Raw genomic sequence first — 20644 nt, 5'->3', positions numbered from 1 at the left:
CACCGTAAAAATACTTGCTGTATCTTCATTTGGAAGGCACCGGGGCCGATGACATTTGTCCTTTAGGAGTGCCGGATCTACTCTGTTATATATATATATATATATATATATATATATATATATATAATATAATATATATATATATATATATATATATATATATACCCCCACACACCCCCACATAACAGTCCCACATCATATATCCTATTATACAGCCTTTTGGAGAAAATCAACTAGAAAAATACATATTTTTTGTTGGTGAGATTTGACTATTTTGAAATTCTAATTACTTATTAATCATTTGAAGGGGGGGGGGGGTATTACCAGAGTTCTGACAGTGCTGACCACAGTTTCTAAGAATTGCTGACACTTAAAGCTTAAGATAGGGATTTTATTACCTGCATCATATTCACTTAGAGGGTTTGAACTAAAATCCACCTAATTTCCAATTGAACTCATGTTAATTTAATGCTGATTTTCTAATAGAATGGCAAAAAGTCATGGCTGCAGTTTCTTGACTAGACTTTGTTTTAATTTGGCTTTATTGTTAAAATGGGAACCATGTATAGGTTATTATGTCTATGTATCATATATATTGTGTGTCCTTTCTGTTGGCATACACCATGCACCAAAATCCTTATGCAAGTGTGCTGTTATAATTGATTAAATATATACGGATCATAAAGAATTTTCACAAACATTATAGTTCCTTGTGTAATTATCTGACTATGTATTACTAGACATTCAGTATGCAAAAATACCAAAATTTTAAAGAGGACCAAGTACTGTTTAACTGTGATATGTATACCCCTTTCACATTTCAGCTAAAAACCAGTATATTGCCGATTTTTAGGGGCTTTAAAACGGTTTTAGCTCTAATGTGCCTACTGTCCCTGCGCAGGATGGGCAGATAGCGGCGGGGTCCCTAGGAACTAGTTCCCATCCTCCGCAGGGACCCCGTTGCTATCTGCCCTTCCGGCGCAGGGACCTCCTGCACCCCCACGCTGCCCAGGACCGTGCAGCACCCCTGCTCCCCACCTTTACTGCCCGGACCCTGTCGCAGATCCAGCCATCCAACTCCGGGAGCCGGTAAGCGCTGGAGCCGGCTCCCGTGGATCGCGGCCTACTTCCTGCCCAGAGCCACAGCCTCAATTTGTAGCCCCCTGACGCAGGTGATCACCCAGGGATTTAAATGGTAATGTACCCTTTTCCAAATGCAATGTAAAAGGGGTTTAACTAGCTTTCAACCCAATTTTTTTAAATGTAAAAAAAAAACGGTTGAAAACAGGTTTGCAATGTGAGCCGTAGGTTGGAATTTGCTGGCTGACACAAAGTGGAAATAGATTATTACAGAAGTGACCAATTCAATGCCCTAACATACACAGAGGAGCCTGATTCTGTGTATTAAGGGCAAGCCGAATGGTAAATGGTCCCTAAGAAACCAGAGGAAAGAATGCAGAGGTCTGAAATTATATTGCAATGCAGGCTGATGACTGAGGGCCAGATGTTTCAAGCTTTTTTAAACCCAGCCTGAAACATAACAGGTAGGAGCTGATTGGTTTCCTGTTTATCATTCTCCATTTTAACAGTTTTTGAAGCTTGATACATCTGGCCCTGAGAGTGAAAAAATCTTTAAAATGAATAAATTACAGCGTTATTTAGAGAACTGTTATAGAAAAATGAGCATGGAGGAAATAATATATAGTGTATTGCCAACTGTGAGATGTATCCCCCAAATTCTTAACTTATACTAGATCCAAGCCTTCAGTGGGTTCTTCCCTCAGAGGTTATGTCAGAGCAGATTTATCCAGATAACAGTGCAAGCTGGTGATTTGTATAAAAACATGTGAATTATTTAGCTAAAGATTAGAGAAACTCTGCAGATTTTTCCAAATCGAGGCTGCGGATAAACTGAGCCATTTTATATTTCCTAGAAATTTGAGGAGTTATTGTTGTTGAAAGCCTGAATATTGATATATGAAAATTGTTTCATTGTTGAATGATAAACTACATTTATTTGGATTAATATTGTTTAAAGGTACCTTTAATAAAATAAATATAAATATTTTGAAAAGGAAAAGGCATTTGGAAATATTTTTATTTAATTATGGTCATGGTTAACTTTGAAAAACTCCATTGGTTAATTTACCCAGAGATGGCTCAATTTACCCATTGGCTCAGATCTACAGTATTTACCTCTAATCTGGGGCAAGTTGAACCACATGGCCCTTTGTCATATACTGTATGCAGTCTTATTGGGGGAAATTTACCAATATGAAAAACCTAGTTTTTCGTATTGGTATTTCCCCTAAGGTTGCATACGACTGTTTAAGTCGTATGCAAAGTCGTGTTCCGGAGGGGAAATTACAAAGCAGTCAGATACGACTGCTTTGTAACCCTCCGATGGTGTAACAATTCATCTTAGCTGGCCATATATATACGGCTGCTAATACAAATTATTTCTAGCAGTCTGCTCGGATCAGTCAGATCCGTGCAGGCTGCAGTGTGTAAAAAAAAATAGAAAAATAAATAAATTTTAAAAAAAACCGGCGTGGGGTCCCCCCCACAGCCGAAACCAGCACCAGGCTGACAGAGCCTGGAGCCGGTAATTAAAAATCAGGGAACCCGACAAATAGGGGTTCCCCGATTTTTAACAACCAGCCCCAGGCTCCAGTTCCGGGGCTGGTTCCCAAAATACGGGGGACAAAATGACTAGGGGTCCCCCGTATTTCAAGAACCAGTCCCAGGCACAACCAGCCAGCAGGGTAATGTCACAGCCGGGGGACACTTATGATATAAGGTCCCGCGGCCAAAACATTAACCCTACCGACCAGTCAGCCTGGCCGGGGCCCTGGGGGAGTGGGGACCCCCCCAATGAAGGGGTCCCCCCCCTCCAGGACTTACCTGACCAGGCTGAAGCCTGGTACTGTCCCCGATGCCCCTGGGCGGTGGGCATCGGGCTGATTATGGTGTAAAAAATAGATTAAACTATTGTTTTTTACTGTGGCACTACAAGTGCCAGCAAGCCTCCCTAGCAAGCTGGGACTTGGAGAACCACAAGTCCCAGCCTGCTGGGCATTAAAGGGCCCGCTGGCACTTGTAGTTCCACAGTTAAAAAAATAGTACACAAAACACACTGACACACTTTTAAAATAAAACTTTAATACATACAAAGCCCACACATACTAATACTTACCTATCTTCTTCCCGTAGGTAGCCCTGGTCCTGTGTCGTCTTCTGGTCCTGTGTCGTCTTCTGCCTCCATGTCGACCGTCGCCGTCCGGATCCGACGAAATCCATTTGGGAAGCTGTGGAAGGAAACCATACTCACCTGTCCCAGCGCGACGTAGTCCAGGTAAGTGTCTTGGCAAAAAAAAAAAACGACACCCCGAAACCAGCCGGACAGAGAGCCGCACGGTACTCTGTGTACATCGTGCAGCTCCGCCTCCCGAATGCCGCTATTGGCCGCCTTGCGGCCTAGCGGCCAATCAAGAGCCGCTAGGCCGCAAGGCGGCCAATAGCGGCATTCGGGGGCGGAGCCGCACGATGTAAACAAACAACGTGCGACTCTCTGTCCGGCTGGTTTCGGGGTGTCGGTTTGTTTTTTTGCCAAGACACTTACCTGGACTACGTCGCGCTGGGACAGGTGAGTATGGTTTCCTTCCACAGCTTCCCAAATGGATTTCGTCGGATCCGGACGGCGACGGTCAACATGGAGGCAGAAGACGACACAGGACCAGAAGACGACACAGGACCAGGGCTACCTACGGGAAGAAGATAGGTAAGTATTAGTATGTGTGGGCTTTGTATGTATTAAAGTTTTATTTTAAAAGTGTGTCAGTGTGTTTTGTGTACTATTTTTTTAACTGTGGAACTACAAGTGCCAGCGGGCCCTTTAATGCCCAGCAGGCTGGGACTTGTGGTTCTCCAAGTCCCAGCTTGCTAGGGAGGCTTGCTGGCACTTGTAGTGCCACAGTAAAAAACAATAGTTTAATCTATTTTTTACACCATAATCAGCCCGATGCCCACCGCCCAGGGGCATCGGGGACAGTACCAGGCTTCAGCCTGGTCAGGTAAGTCCTGGAGGGGGGGGACCCCTTCATTGGGGGGGTCCCCACTCCCCCAGGGCCCCTGGCCAGGCTGACTGGTCGGTAGGGTTAATGTTTTGGCCGCGGGACCTTATATCATAAGTGTCCCCCGGCTGTGACATTACCCTGCTGGCTGGTTGTGCCTGGGACTGGTTCTTGAAATACGGGGGACCCCTAGTCATTTTGTCCCCCGTATTTTGGGAACCAGCCCCGGACCTGGAGCCTGGGGCTGGTTGTTAAAAATCGGGGAACCCCTATTTGTCGGGTTCCCTGATTTTTAATTACCGGCCCCGGCTCCTTCAGCCTGGTGCTGGTTTCAGCTGTGGGGGGGACCCCACGCCGTTTTTTTTTTTAATATTTATTTTTTTTCTATTTTTTTACACTGCAGCCTGCACGGATCTGACTGATCCGTGCAGGCTAAAACGCAAATAGAACAGGAAAATGGTGTTCTATTTTCCTGTCGTATTTGCGTGGGTGTTTCACACCACTTAGCAGCCGTATTATCAGTACGGCTGCTTAGTACATCAGGAACCACCATTCTTTTGAATGGTGATTTCTGTCGTATCCTATCGATGGTGTAGGACATTCGTATTTGTAACTACAAATACGAATGTCCCATCTTTAGGACTACGAATTGTTGTATTTTTGGGATTGTAAATCCCGAAAATACAAATTCGTAAAAAAAAAGGTGTATTTCTCCCTACGAATACACCTTTTTTCTACGAATCCATTTTGGTAAATGTCCCCCATTATTTCAACTGACAGAATACATCCTTAAATAAAAGGTAGATATTTCCTCAACATAGGTAAAAATGGACTCCCACCCACTCTCCCCTGCTAGGTAGGACCTCCCTTTGGACACAAGGATACTGGACCTATTGCAAAATTAATTAAAATAGGTAATGGAAAAATGATGGTTTAAGATGACATGATACCAAACTTCAGTTGCATTATATATTCCTATTGCACATAAATGTTGTATTTCTTCCATTGCCCCATGTTCCAAAAATTCTCTGGTGACCTCGAAGACCATCTGAACAAACTAAACTCACTGTCATGTTGATGTGTGCTTTGTGACATGGTACATCAGTCTTTTAAAAGTATTCATTAGATGATGGATAGACTGTTGCCATGCGGGTATGTACATGGTCAACAAGTAGTTTGTTGCATTTAAACAATATCCAGTTGGCACTTAGTGGCTTAATGTGTGGCAAGAAAACATTTCCCACACCATTATACCACTACCGCAAGAGTTAGCCATTTAACATTTGGTGGGATGTATCCATGGATTCAAGAATTTGATGTCATATTCTAGCGCTACTATCTCCATGTTACAGCAGAAATCAAGCTTCATCAGACTAGATGATCTCCAATCTCCAATCTCCAACTATATGGATTTGGTTATCCTATGCCAACTATAGCCACTAATAGAAGTAGAACCCGTTGTGCTTCTGTAGACCATCTATAGTACCTCAAAGTTCAGCATGCTGTTCATTCATAGATGCTCTTATTCGTACTACTGTTGTAAGGCATGATATTTGGGTTGCTGTCACCTTTCCCGTCTGACTTCAAGTGTTTTTGACTACAGAATTGCTGCTCGATTTGCTTTTATAACATTCTCTGTAAACTCAGACTGTTGTACATTACTGTTCATGCTAAACTGAATTAGCAGGTGTTGCTCCCTGTCCAATGTTTAAAAGGCAAAATGTGCCCTGAACTTTAGCGGTGCCTGCTAAAACAGCCTGCCTGCTGCCTTGTTGCCTCCGAGCATGAGAACACCATCTCTTCACTTTAAATAGAGATCTTGGGGGATGCCCAGCACCTCCGTAGGTGCTGGGCTTTTTCCCCATCAGTAACTCCGGCGGCTGCGTCACTCACCAGTAGTAATCAAAACTTTTCGATGTTTAAGGTCACATCGTCACCTGATGACGATGTGACCTTTAACATGAAAATTTAGATCCAGATTTGCTGCTGTTTACATCCAGTATCTTTGGTGACCCAGTCGGGGTTTTGTCCAGGAAGGGCACAGGAGCACAACATACTATTAAGGGGGAGTGCTGCCTAACTGACCTTTCTATCTATCTATCTATCTATCTATATACATACATATATATATATATATATATATATATATATATATATATATATATATATACACACACACACACACACACACACAGGCACACACACATGTGTATGTCTATGTCTTCCTTTGTTTCCTTTGTCTTTCGGATGACTTGTATCTCAATACTATAGCTGCTTGTGGCAGGCTACTTAGTTTCTTCCACAATGTACAGTATGTAAAGTCAAATATTGGTATGTAAAACATTTGACTTTTAAATCATAAGTATTTGTTGAAAGGATTTTCTGCCCTCTTTTTAATTATGTGCCATTGCAACGGAAAACACATAAAAATCGTAGTGATGTTTACAAATGCTGTATGTAAATAATTGTAGTTTGTAAGAAATGCGGCAATTTAAATTTGCTGACAGAGTTACTAAGAAACAAACCTTTTGATTCTGTGAAAGTCTTGTTTGGTACAGATACACGTTCTGACAGTCTAAGTTACTGAACAAGAGTGAGTATTTTTTAAAGGAAAATAAACTGACATTTGCTATGTTTCTAGAATATTTTACATATTGCTGCATATTCTTTAGTGTCAAGTCTACTGTGAATACAATTTGAGCATGTTTAATTTCCACATATGCTTAAAACTAAAGTGTGATATTCCTATAATTTGTGGGAGAAAAATGTATGTTTTGACTGATTGTAAACCCCAAATGATCATTAGGGCTAGCTTTACTTGTACCGACATACACATCAAACCCCTAAGAAGTTGGGCCTAATTCAGACCTGACCACAGGGCAAATTTGTTCTCAAAATGGGCAAAACCATATGCACTGCAGGTGGGGCAAATGTAACATGTGCACAAAGAGTTAAGGCCCCCATCCGCTAGTGTGATATGGGCACTTTTCATGAGATTCCAACTCCTTGCATTGCAATCGCAGATCTCATTAGCTGCCTCTAGGATCTATCAGATCCCACAGCCATGAATGGGATTGCATACGATGTATTGTAGTTGCCAGTTGCCCGGGAGCCGTCGGAAGAGTTGGAGAGGTATAGCATGCATGATATCGCATACTATACTGTACCCCCACTAGCGGATGGTCGCCCTTAGATTTGGTTGGGTTGTATTAAAACTGAAATCTAAATTGCAGTGTATTTACCCTGCACAGATACAAAATAAGTCACCCAAATCTAACTCTCTCTCCACATATTACATCTGCCCCACCTGCAGTACACATAGCTTTGCTCATTTTGAGAAAAAATTTGTTCTTCAATCAGGTCTGAATTAGGCCCACAGTCCTTGCTACTTCTCCTACTTTGAATAGACATGCATAAGGAATAGTGCAACACATGGGGTGACATTCTATGGAATGAGAGTTGTGTTTTTTGGCGATTTTTACTCCAAAAAACGGCTAATTCGCATTTTTCTGTGAATTCGCATATTTAATGTGATTCGAAAAGGTCCCTAAATCGCATATTTTTTGCGATAAGTCATGCGTACTGAAAGTGCGGTAAAAATTCTCACATTTATCGTATCCAGATGTTTTCCAATAGAAAAGTATACAATTCGCTTATTTAATGGAATGGGATTTCGCAAATCGCACTTTTAAGGTGTCTAATAATCGCCATTTTTTCAGACCAGGTTCTGTTGGGCGATTTGGCCCAGAACTCAATTTGGTCAAGTGCACACATGGTTAATGTCATCACAGGTGTCCTTAATTTTACTCATAAACACTCCTACATATACCCCCACATCATTAAAGACACCTGTGAGGGTTTGAGACATGGAGATTGTGCAGAATGGATTTGAGTTGCTCATTTTGGATTTGGCCCATTTGGAGTAGCTGGGCAGGAGGGAGGAAGCTGCGCACCAGAACCAGGTACCACCCCAAATAGTGCGTACCCCACGTATGTATCGTGCTAGGCTGTACCTGGACTCCCTCTTGGATCAACAGGTTGTGGAGATGTGTAGGCTAAACCGCAATAACTTGTTGAAATTATATGAGCAGGTGAGAGATGATTTGGACCCTTTTGGGGGGGGCAACTATGCAGTGTCTGGGCTGCAGAAATTAATGTGTACACTCTACTATTTGGCCACTGGCACCACTCAGTCCGTGACCTCATGGTCCTTGGGGGTATCACAAGCCAATTTCTCAAAGCATTTTACTCAAGTGTTACTTGCTTTTAAGAAGTTGTGGCGGACATACATCAGATTCCCCAGTTCTGAGTCAGAGTGGCAGGACCACAAGGTTGCTTTCTATAGACTCTCAGCATTCCCTCACGTGCTGGGAGCTATAGGCTGCACACACATTGGGATTAGGGCACCGCACGTGCGGGGCCACGTCCATATCAATAGGCGTGGGCGGCACTCCCTGAACGTGCAGGTTGTATGTGATGCTCATCTGAAAATCCTAAGTGTGGTTGCAGGCTTCCCTGGGAACTGCCATGACGCCTATATTCTGAGACACTCCGGCCTCTGGAACCGATTTACCCAACAACAAATGCCAGAGGGCTGGCTACTTGGTAAGTACATTTTTACATATTACCCTCTCTATTCGTATTTGTACCTGCTGAAATGTGTGTGTGTGTTTCAATTTTCACCAGCCTACTACTCTTGTCCAAGTAAATACTATTTGCCCACTGCACATACCTTACCATATAAGGCAATAACTTCCTTTCTTTGGTTTAGGTGATCAGGATATGGGTGTCTTTCCTGGCTCATGACACCTTTGCGCACCCCTGATGGCCCTGCACAGCACCGGTATAATGAAGCCCATATTGCAACCCGCAATGTGGTGGAGCATACATTTGGAGTGTTGAAAAGTAGATTCCGGTGTTTGGACCAGTCATCTGGTTTGCTGCTTTACCACCCTGCAAAAGTAGTGATGATAGTCCAGGCTTGCTGCATGTTACACAACATAGCCCTATACCAACCAGCCTATGTGGAGGAGGATCATGCAGCAGTCGTGCAGGAAGCCCAACCTACCACACCTCGGGTAGTGAGGGGTATGCAGAGGGGGAATCTGGTGCGTACAGACATCATCAGGCACTACTTTTCTGGACAATCTGTGAAAGGAAAGATCGGCAGACTTTATGTACCGAGCAATGGAGATGCTTTTGTGCGAAATCATCAAATAAATTACAATAATGGACAAATTTACCTTTGGTTTAGGGCTATATTATTTACTATTCATATTTTTACATTGATGTTTTGCACCTGTAGTCAGGCAAAAAAAAAAAACACTGCTTGAAACATTACAACTGTTAGCAAATCTGTGGTATGTAGGCGTGACTGCTAAACCACCAGTACACCAATGTTTTTGGGCCACTTACATATGAAGCTGGTAGAAAAAATGTTACAGTGTGGAACAATAGATGTGCAGTTGTGGAACTACAAGGCCCAGCATTCTGATCATTTTTAAAGTAGGTGTAAACTATTGCCATTGACAGACCTTGCTGGGCTATGTAGTTCCACAGCACCACATTAATTAGTATAACAATACCAAATAACATTGCAGTTTAAATACATTGGCATGTATGTTTCATATTGCATGTGGTGACACTTACCAGCCCGGGGTGGGCTTGCCGGCCTATCGGTATCCGCAATGTGCATCCCAGGCAGGACCTCAGGGGGGATAATTCTTTGGAGCTTCACCTCATATGATGTGTACGTTATTGTGGTGGGGCTTCCTCCGCCAGTCTTGGTGGCCTCCTCCATCTCCATGGCCATTTTCTTTTTCAGCTGCCGCTTGATGTCGTGAAACCGCTTTTTAACGTTTTTGCTTAGCCTCTTGCGGTGACTGACAGCGTTGACCGCCTAGGTGATGTCCTTCCACATACCACGTTTACGATGTGAGGTGGTCTTGAGCTGGTTTTTCCCCAGTAAGCGGTCATACAGGGGTATGATGGCCCGGACAAGTGCCACATTCTCCTCATAGCTGAATCGGACCTTTCTCCCACTTTTGGTGCGGCCAGCTTCACCCTCCTCCTCATCCTCTATATCTACCACATGCATGTCAAAATCCTCCTCCATGCCAGTGTCTTCCTCCTCCTCCTCCTCCTCACCTCCATCTTCCTCCATCTCGGACATGTGGCCCTCCTGCAGCTGCTGTGGGGTATGGGCAAGGTCCTGACTACAGGATGGGTATGCCAGCGGATCCTCCACCTCCTCCTGCTGGGCCTGGTCCGCCAGGGCCTGGTCTGGGGCTGCCCTTGCAGTGGCCATGGTAGCTGCCACACTGCGGATTTACTGTGGTGATACGTATACTTTACCACTCCCATCGGGAGGTGCTTCCTCTGGGTCTGCCACCGGATCTCCCTGCTGGGGAGTCTCGATGTTGTTGAGCAGTTGGTCGATGTTGTTGAGGCTGTCGAGCTCAGGCACCCCACTCTCCTCAAAGACCTCTGCATATGCCTCCATCTCCTCCTCGAGGGTGAGGTAGTCCTGGTCTGGCTCGACCGATTCGACTGCCGCTTTCTTGGAAGATTCTGGGTCAGCAGCTGGGCTGTCTAACTCCTTCCTCTTCCTTCTCGGCTGTACATTTCCTGCATGGGCAAGTGGTGGAAACTCTTCCTCGGAGAGGAGAGGGACAGGGAGGGGGCGAGAGGGGGTGGTGGGAAGAAGGGTGGGCTGGATCACAGGTCGGGAGGGTGAGGGAGGAGGGGTGGTGCGAGCAGCCGGGATGGGAGTAGCTGTCACAGAGGGAGGGAGGGGAGGAGGGTTAGGAATGGTGGGGGAAGGTTTCTTACCACCTTGCTTTTGCGGGACCTTCTTCCACTGCACCGGTGTGGGTGGCACCTTGGGAGGGACGATCACACCCGATGCTGCTGCGGCATATGATCTTGCTCTACTTGGACAATCCTTGTAGACATGATCCACTGAGCCGCACAGGTTGCAGGTCTTCTTCGTGGGGCAGTCTTTTGTCTCATGGCCGGCCAGTCGACAAATCCTGCAAGCCTGGACCTTGCATTCCTTCCCAAAGTGGTCCTTTCCTTCACACTTACGACAAGTGCGTGGCTAGTCCACGTAGTAGATAAGTCCTGCAGTTCCCCCCAGGGAGAAGCACGGTCTGAGGTGCTTGACTCCATCTGGGCACGAAGTGTCTTTGTGCAGCCTGACAATCACCGACCATTTTTCAGTCCAGAGTCCATTCTCGTAAAGGATCCTTGAGGGGTCCTTTATTACGGTGCAGGATCGGCTGAGAAATGTGATGATGTCCTTGATGTTTGTGTGTGGGCTTCGCATTGAAACCGTCACCCGCCTCTCCTCTCTTTGGATAGGGCAGTTGCCCACAAAGCGAGAGAGAGGGGACTCAGGCTTCGCCGCTTTCACCGCTTCCCAATACCTCTTGCAGATTGCGATGGAAGCAAAGGTGGCGTAGAAGATGCCTCTGAAGAAGCTCTGGACGCTGAGCATTTCAGGTGCAGAGAATCCTTGCTCCAGGACCATCTTCTTGCCGAAGTACTCAACCGTCATGTCCGGCACCTTTCCGTCTACCTCCTTTAGCTTCATCACCACGGTCTGCCTCATCCAGGGCTCCAGGGCTGGGACGCCTTTGGAGTGGTCCTGGACGGCCACCGTTGGTGGTGTCACAGAAGGGGCAGTGGAGCTAGGGCCGGCCAATCTGGTCAGGCATTCGGCCGGTGACTTACCCTTCTTCCCGGGCTTCCTCCCAGCGAGGGGGACCGAAGTGGAGGCTGTGGCCATCCTTCCGGCTTCTCGGGGCGTCTGAAGTCGGGGCAAAGGGTACTTCTTCGGCGACGAGAGGAGGAGATAAAGAGGTAGCTTCAGAGGGCAGAGCAACACAAGTCTAACCCTCCAAGGGGGCTAGAGAGCGATGCACGGCTTCAGAGGGCAAAGCAAAGCAAGTGTAACCCTCCACGGAGGCTGGGGAGCGTTGCAGAGCTTCGGAGGGCAGAGCAGAAAGTCTGACCCTCGGCGGCGGCTCCGGAGCGGTGGAGGCTTCAGAGGGCAGAGCAGAAAAGTCTGACCCTCCTAGGCAGCTCGGGAGTGCTGCAAGGCTTCGAGAGGGCAGAGCAAAAAAGTCTGCCTCTCCCAGGTGGCTAGAATGCGTTGCAATCCTCTTCAGGCAGAGTCCTCTTCTCCTCGCAGTCGAGGCGAAGCTTCTTCCTCGGCGTCGAGAGGAGGAGGGGTCGGCAGTCGCTTCAGAGGGCAGAGCAAGTCTGAGCTTCAGTCTTCTCCGGCTTCTCCCTCTTCTGGCAATGTTTTCTCCTCCTCGCAGTCTCGACGTCTTCGCTCTTTCGCTTTTCTCGGCCTGGCAGCGGTAGCCCTGAGAAGGACCGTTGTCGGTCCAAGAAACAAGGAGCAGAGCTGCCTCTCAGAATGAACTGATAATAACAGATACTACACTTGATCTTAGCCAAAAGGCCGAGAAGCGATCCATGATGAGCTTTACATTTTGTATATAGCTGGTTGTTACAGTGATGGGGCACTGTGGTGTTATGTCATTATCCCGTACACATTTGAGGAGGTTGTGCTGGAGATTGTAGCAGCATGGTGATGGCATACCTCCCAACATTACCCTCTCCAGGAGGGACAGAATGCTCTGTTTCTGGACTTCCCTTGAAAGTATGATTGCCATCACCTGTGGTGACACACCTTTCTTATCAATTAACCAGGTTCAACACAGGTGATGGCAATCATATATTCAGGGGGAAGTCCAGGAACAGAGCATTGTGTCCCTCCTGGAGAGGGTCATGTTGGAAGGTATGTGATGGGGTGATCTTATCTAAGGTCAGTGTTCATTTAAATTTGTATGTCCCGAAGAAGAAGAGCTTCAGTGGCGTAACTATAAATTGAGCCCCCCTCCCTTGTTTCGGCAGCAACCCCCCCCCCTCTGTAAAATAAGCCCCCCCCTCCCCCGTAAAATTAAGACTCCCCAACCCTGCCTTACCCCGCTGCTTACTGCTGCCACCGGGTCTGTGGCCGGGACCCACAGATCTACTTGTCTACAGTCCCATCTTTCCTCCTGGCTGGTTCCTACTAATGAAAATGACCCTCATAAAATGGCTGCCCCTAACAGCAGACCATTTTTGAGGATGCGAGAGGAGACTGCCGCCTCCTTTAGCTTTCTCAAAAAGTGTCTGCTGTAAGTGGGGTGGACATTTTGTTTGGGCTATATTACATTAACAGGAGCCTGCCAGGAGGAGAGCCGGGACCGCAGACAAGTAGATCTGTGGGTCCCGGTGGGGCGAGCAGAGGGGTAAGGTTGGTCCCGGGCCCCGGCAGCAGTGCAGCGCATCGATAGCCCCTCAGAGCCCCGTCGCACACACTTACGCAGCGCCTCCCCGCAACCGCAGGGTCTGCGAGGCTATTGTTACGCCACTGGTGAGCTTATTTGTGTCAGGTCCAGCCCCCCCCCCTCTCTCCCTCTCACTCTCTCTCTCTATATCATCCATATATATGTCTAGTGTCCGCGAGTCTCCAAAACACTGGCAACTGCTGGCAGAGAGCGAAACTACTCTTTCTCACACATGCACAAATACAGAAGGTAGCAGACTAGCTTTCAAAGCTTTTGCTTTGAGGGTGATTACTTACTAGTATATTATATCTCAAAAACAAACATGTACTTTCTTTTTGGATTACCTAATGTACCAGAGTATATTGTCACCCATTTTAGAGTTCTTATGTGTTTGTTTAATCCCTAAAGGGAAAGTATCTGTAAGTTCTCCTGTTCACAAGCTTTTCCTTATCAAATAAATGGAAGTCTTGACAATCCCCAATGGAGGGCATAACATGGAAAGCATTTATTAGGACTGACGAAGCCACATGACAGGCCCTAGATAATTCTCCAGTCAATGCACAATTGCCTTAGGAGTGAAGTGAAATCTTTTGTTCCTGTTAAACCTGAGAGAATGACAAACCAATGTACAGTATCAAATGCTGGCTGTAAGAATACTGAAGAATTATATCAGTTAAAGTATTAAACAAATAAAATATAAAAAAATCAATAACATAGCTTTGTAAATAAGTAATTCAAATGTATTGTTTTAATTAATAAAAATAATCATTGTAATGATCTGTGTGCAATGTATACAATTCTACATAAACAAAGTATATATCAATTTTAATTTGTTTTGTGTTTTAATTATCAGAAGAATGTGATCTGGGAAGCCAGTAGATTATAATTTAATATACAACCCAAAAGATATAAATGTAGTGTACACATTAATTTTTTATTTTTTTTCCATTTGTTATTTATTAACGTATTTGAAGCAAATTGTACATTGATACATTAGTCGACGAAGTTTCTATTCAGATTCCTCTATACATTTTTAAGAGAGAGCTTTCATATCATTACATCCGTTGTTTTTACAAGTATACACTTATGACTGGAGAATTAGATCATTGCCCCTATACGTTCCTCTCTGAACGGAGCTCCCAGATTGTCTTATATCTTATTATGTCCTTCCAGGTGCGGTCTGTTGGCCGGTCCCCGTTTTCCCACCTTTATTTGCTAGGACGATTACTTTAGTTTGCTTTGTGTTCCCCTTATTTGTTCCTTTGGTTCGTTAGGTGCTCCGTTAAGAGAGAAAATCATAGGTTTAATCCAAACTCATAAAAACTAGGTCAATAAACATACAACAAATAATACAAAATTCTACAAAATAATCAGACAACAAATCATATAAAACATTACGGAGCCATGTTTTTTTTATCGATTGCCTAACTGTCTATGATATTTATCGGATCTTCATGCGATGCTACTCTTGCTTCGTACCAACTTGTTGTTTGGAAGCATTGTCTTAAATGTATCTTTATTGTAGTTGGTTGATTTTCTATGATAGCTCCCCATGCCTCAAAGAGCTCTTTCACCCTTTTTTCCTTTTGGAGTGTCGCCTCCACCCATTCCATACGGAATATGTACATTAATTTTTCTTCAAAGAGTTTCATTGTGGGAGCAGATCTGTCTATCCACCTATGGAGAATGCTTTTCCTGGCTGCAGCTGAAATTGCCAGTAACATTTTTTTTTCCTCCTTTGCTATCTTTGTCTCCTTCCCTATTATCCCAAAGATAGCCCACTCTGGGGTTAGTGGGAACGTGTGTGTCAGTAGTTTTAGGGAGAACTGCCACACTTCCTCCCAAAATTTGTTAATCTGACCGCATTTCCACAGGCAGTGAAACAGATCTGCCCCCACTCTATCACACTTTAGACATTTACAATCTGGAGCTATACCCATTTCGAACCTCCTTTTTGGTGTTAAGTATGTCTGATGGGATATATTATAGAACATTTCTGTATACATTGTAGCTGGTATGGTTTTTACTGATTCTTCAAGTGATTTTATTAATTTTTCTAATGATATGTTTGGGAGTACTTCTTTCCATTTTGTTATGCCTGTTTTTATTTTATCATAATCTAAAGGCTGGTATAGGAATTTATAATGAGCTGTTATGATTTTCTTGTGTGGAACTTGTTTTTTTAATAATATGTCTAGGGGGTTATTCAGGTCTCTTATTGTTAAATTTTGTAATACCTGCTTTGTATAGTGTTGGGCCTGTATAAATGTAATATTACGCGTCGTAAACGGGCCGTGTTTACCTACCGCCTGGGCATATGTCAGGGCTTTGCCCCCCTCTACATCCACCAGGTGTTCTATTCGGCTTATCCCCTGCCTTTTCAAATTTCTAAATGGGTTACCTGCCTTTCCCTCCTGAAAATCTGGATTTTGTAAGAATGTTATAAATTGTGATTTGTATGGATTTATTTGCATTCTATTTCTTAGGATAAACCATAGTTTTCTCAGTGACATTAATAGTGGGTTGCTCAATATCTCCGGGTCTATTTTTGCTTTTTCTAAATGTAGGAAATTAACAAGATTAATATCCCCAATAAACTCTTGTTCCAAAGATGTATTTGTGTAGATTTCTGACTGCTGTATCCAATCCCTCAAGTGCCTCAACACAGCTGCTTGGTTGTACCACGTCACATTTGGGAAGTTAAAACCTCCATTATTTCGTTTCTGTTGCTTCTTAATTAGGCTGATTCTTGCCTTCTTGTCTTTCCAGATAAAATCCCGGAACAATTTATTTACTTCAACTGTGTTTTTCTGTGTTAGCAGAAGAGGCAAGTTTTGGAGAGGGTACAGCAGTCTGGGTAATGATATCATTCTTAGTAGGTTCAACCTCCCTGTATATGACAATTTCAGATGTTTCCAGCCCCTGATCTCTTTTTTTAATTGGTTTAAAGCGTTGTTTATGTTTAAGTCATGTAGGCATGTTATGTCTTTAGGGAGATAGACCCCTAGGTATCTAAACCCTTCTTTTGCCCATTTTAGGTTTATGTCCTGTGCCCACTTGGGTTTAGTGCATTTGGTGTCTAGGGTCATTGCAATTGATTTCTCAAAGTTTATCCCGAACCCAGATTGGAGACCAATCTCTTTTAGCTTTTCCATAAGAGGTTTCAGGGATTCCTCCGGGTTTGCCACATAGAGCAGGAGATCGTCTGCAAAAGCTGTTATTTTGATGGTCTGTGTTCCCACTCGGATACCTTTGAATAGGGTCCAGTTCTGTATTATACGTAGCATTGGGTCTAGAATTAAGTTAAAAAGGAGGGGTGATAGGGGGCAGCCCTGTCTTGTTCCTCTGGACATTTCTATGTTTTTACTTTTTTGGCCATTTATCATAAGTGATGTAACTGGGGTGGAGTAAAATAACTTCACTACCTCTCTAAAGTTTATCCCAAAGCCCCTATGTTGCAGTACTGTTTCCAGGTACTGCCATGAGACAGTATCAAATGCTTTTTGTGCATCTAAACTTAATAGTATATTTGTCCCATGTTTGGCATTACTGCCTTTGAGGCCTCCCACATTAAGATTGGGTTTCCCATGTGTTCCTTGTTATTCTCTCTATAATCTTCCCATTTACCTTCAAGAAAGCTCCGGAACTGGTCTGATTGATAGAGATAGCTAGGGAACCTCCAAATTCTGGTTTTGTCACTATTTTGGGGTAGGCTCATGGCGATGGAAGCCACCGCGTGGTCCGAGATCAAAATAGTGTCTATTTTACTTGTTATTATTTTGGGGATCAGTTTGTTTTCGATAAGTATATAATCTAATCTCGAGGAAGAGTGGTGTACCCCTGAGCAGAACGTGTATGCTCTTTCAGTTCTATGGGCTATTCTCCATGGGTCACTCACCCCTAGGTCTTCCATCATTTTTATCATTGAATTGTATTTGTGGTTAATCGTTTTTGGGTGAATTGATCTATCTATGTGCGGGTTTATTACCTCGTTAAAATCCCCCCCTATGATCAAATTTGCTGTTTCCCTACTTAATAGTATTTGTGAAATGTGCGCAAAAAATAAGTTTTGTGCTTCATTGGGTGCGTAAATATTTACGAGGGTGTATTTTAAATCATTAATTCTTACATCTATTATCATATATCTCCCCTGTGTATCTAATTTGGTGTCCTCTATTGTGTATGTTAGGTGTTTTGCAAAAATAATTGCCACTCCTCTTGTCTTATTGTGATATGATGCTGCCAAACATTCTCCTATCCAATTATTCTTTAAAGTGTTTTCTTCCCCCTTCTTCCAATGTGTTTCTTGAATAAATAAAATATCTACCCCTAACCTTTTAATATGTTGAGTAACTTTTTTACGTTTTACTGGAGTGTTTAACCCATTAACATTCCAGGTCGCTATATTCAATTTTTCCGGTTTACTCATCCTGAGTTAGTCCCCCCCTTGATTCTTCTCTCTCTGTTCCCATTCTTACGGTTGCCTTTATTTTTAGCTCTCTCTACCTGTTTATGTTTATATTTATAAATCTGATTACCTCTTTGTGTTTGCCTTGACTTCGTATCCTGTACTTCCCTTCTATATTTCCTATACCGTTCTTGCTTCAAATCCTTATTTTCCTTCCCATCTTTTCTTCTCCCTGGTTTTTTATTTTTACCCTCCCAGGTCTCACTCCTAGGATTTGGTGATATTTTTCTCCATTTCTGTCTCCTCTCAGGGGTCCCCCCCCCACCCTCCAAACCCCAATATTCATACATCTTTATTTTTAATTCCATCTTAAAAAGCCGTCATAAATACAGGCCTATTGGCCATCTATACCACTTTCTTACGTGATCTTATAGAACACTTTCGCTTCGAGTGGATCCAAGAAGGTATGGGTTTGCTCATCCTCTGTAACTTTAAGTTTTGCTGGGTATTGTAAAGTGAATCTTTTTTGGTTATCAATTAGGAATTTACAAATAGGATTAAACTCTTTCCGTTTTTGTGATACTATTGTGGAATAGTCTTGGAACATCAAGATTGAGTCCCCTCCTATTGTCACTTGCCTTGTTTTACGATAAGCCATTAGAATTTGTTCTTTTGCTTTGAAGTCCAAAAACCTCGCCAAGACTGGTCGAGGCCTTTGGCCTTCCTTTTCTACTCTTCTTGGACCCAATCGGTGAACTCTTTTAATACATGGGTTCAATGCCTCGCTTGGTAGGTTTAGGGCTAAAACAATCTTCTGACCTATAAACTATTGGAGTTCTGAGTCCTTAACCCCCTCTGGGATCCCTATTAGGCGTAAGTTGTTTCTCCTGCTTCTGTTTTCGATTTCATCTATCTTCTCTATGTGTTGCTGTATTTGTTTTGCCTGGGTTTCCACCTTATTTCTTAATGAAATTAAGGTGTCCTCTGCGTCACTGATTCTCTGTTCTGTTTCCGTTACTCTGCTCGACTGCTCCTCCATCTTAGATAATATTGTCTCTACCCTTTGGTTTATTATCTCCAATTTAGCATCTAGCTTTTCTTCTAGTTTCTTTTCAATCATTGGTAACAATATTTTTGAGATCTCCTGAGCCATGGCCTCCACATTGAATGGGCCTATTGTCTCATTTGGCTCAGTTTCTTTTGAGGCCGACCTCGGGGGGGTTGTTGTCACCTTGGGTGTTGCTACCTTATTTCTAACCATTATGGGGGTGGTGTTGGGTCCTGATAGCCTTTTTTTATTTTTGGCTATGTACTTATCCATGCCATAGTGGGCTTGGTTTGGCCGACCCCAACCAGTGAGGGTTATCCCCTCTATCCCCCCTCCCCTACCTTAGTCCCTACAAATTCCGTTTTTTAATAACAGGCGGGAGGTTTAGGAAAGGCAAGACAAAAATCTATAACCTAAAAAGGGAAAAATCAAGAATTGCACATATAGTAATCACACTGAAAGTTATTTTAGGGAAGGGTTGCTAATATAGCGGCAGATGTATGGGCTTGTGCTCTCAAAAAGGAGAACTCAGGTTTGAAAATAAGCACAATGAAGGAATATCTTAGGTTTTTCCCCTGAGTAATGACAAATGTCCTTTGTTTCCGGGCAGCTGGCCCGTGCCCCAGCAAGCAGTCCCTTTTCCGTTTAGACCTGTTCCCGGACAGCTGGTCTGTGACCCAGCAAACAGTCCCACCTTAGGCCCAAGTCCAGACCCAGAAGTTCAGTTTACTAGGCTTTTTCTTTTTTCCCCCCTCCCCCCCTTTGGTTCTTGCAAATTACGTTATTTAGTAACAGGCGGGAGGTTTAGGAAAAGCAAGACAAAAAACTATAACCTAAAAGGGGAAAATAAAAAATTGCACATATAGTAATCACACTGAAAGTTATTTTAGGGAAGGGTTGCTAAAATAGCCGCAGATGTATGGGCTTGTGCTCTCCAAGAGGAGAACTCAGGGTTAAAAATAGACACAAAGAAGAAGTATCTTAGGTTTTTTTTTTTGAGTAGTGACAAATGTCCTTTGTTTCCGGGCAGCTGGCCCGTGCCCCAGCAAGCAATCCCTTTTCCGTTTAAACACGTTCCTGGGCAACTGGGCTGTGACCCAGCAAGCGGTCCCAAATTTGGCACAAGTCCAGTCCCAGAAGTTCAGTTTACTAGGCTTTTAGGGCAGGCCATTTTCCATATCCTGAGGGGGTACCATAGTTCAGTTATTTGTAAAGTTCAGGATTATTGTGTTTTACCCCTTTCCTCCTCCTTTTCCGTTCTTATTGATTTTTGCTGAGCTAGGAAGGCGAGGGAGGGAAAGGCAAACTTATGATAACTCCAAAGGAAAAATACGAAAAAGGCTGAGATGCAAAAAAAAAAAGAAAAAAAAAAACAAAGTTCCACAACATGCACCAGAACCCAGGCCAAAAACGTTCAGGGTATGACAGAGGGGGTACAAACAGGGACATAATCCGGCATCCAGAAACCCGATGGCGTTTTGATAAGCAGTGTCTTTCTTGTTCCTTCTGCCCTAATACGTACGGGTCACACACTTATCCGTTGGGCTCTACTAGGGCCCTTATTGAGGGGTCCTGGGGGTCACAACCTGCAGGAGTTCCACCTTACTCCCCGATTCTGTGATCCCCTATTTTTGGTAAGAGGGCATTGAGAGAGTCTATTCCTTAAGGTTTCTCCCATTCGCCACAACCTGCAGGGACAATTGAATGCCCCCCGGCTCTGCAGCTAAGGAGTTTTTGGGAGGACAGATTAATTCAGCGTTAACGATAACAG

At 43.9% G+C, this 20644-nt stretch overlaps 1 long non-coding RNA gene and 1 pseudogene across 5 annotated transcripts in view; one reads left to right on the top strand and one right to left on the bottom strand.

Moving 5' to 3' along the window:
• The window catches only part of LOC146057508 (uncharacterized), a 292284-nt gene that overhangs the window by 150262 nt on the left and 121378 nt on the right, over positions 1 to 20644 (top strand). The gene's annotated exons all lie outside the window — the stretch shown is intronic.
• LOC146060874 (U2 spliceosomal RNA) lies at positions 12449 to 12555 on the bottom strand (annotated as a pseudogene).

The sequence above is a fragment of the Crinia signifera genome, chromosome 2 (genome assembly GCF_055691185.1).
Source record: "Crinia signifera chromosome 2, ASM5569118v1, whole genome shotgun sequence".
Lineage (NCBI taxonomy): Eukaryota > Metazoa > Chordata > Amphibia > Anura > Myobatrachidae > Crinia > Crinia signifera.
Note: the sequence above shows the minus strand (reverse complement) of the source record. Positions and strands in the feature narration are given on the sequence as shown.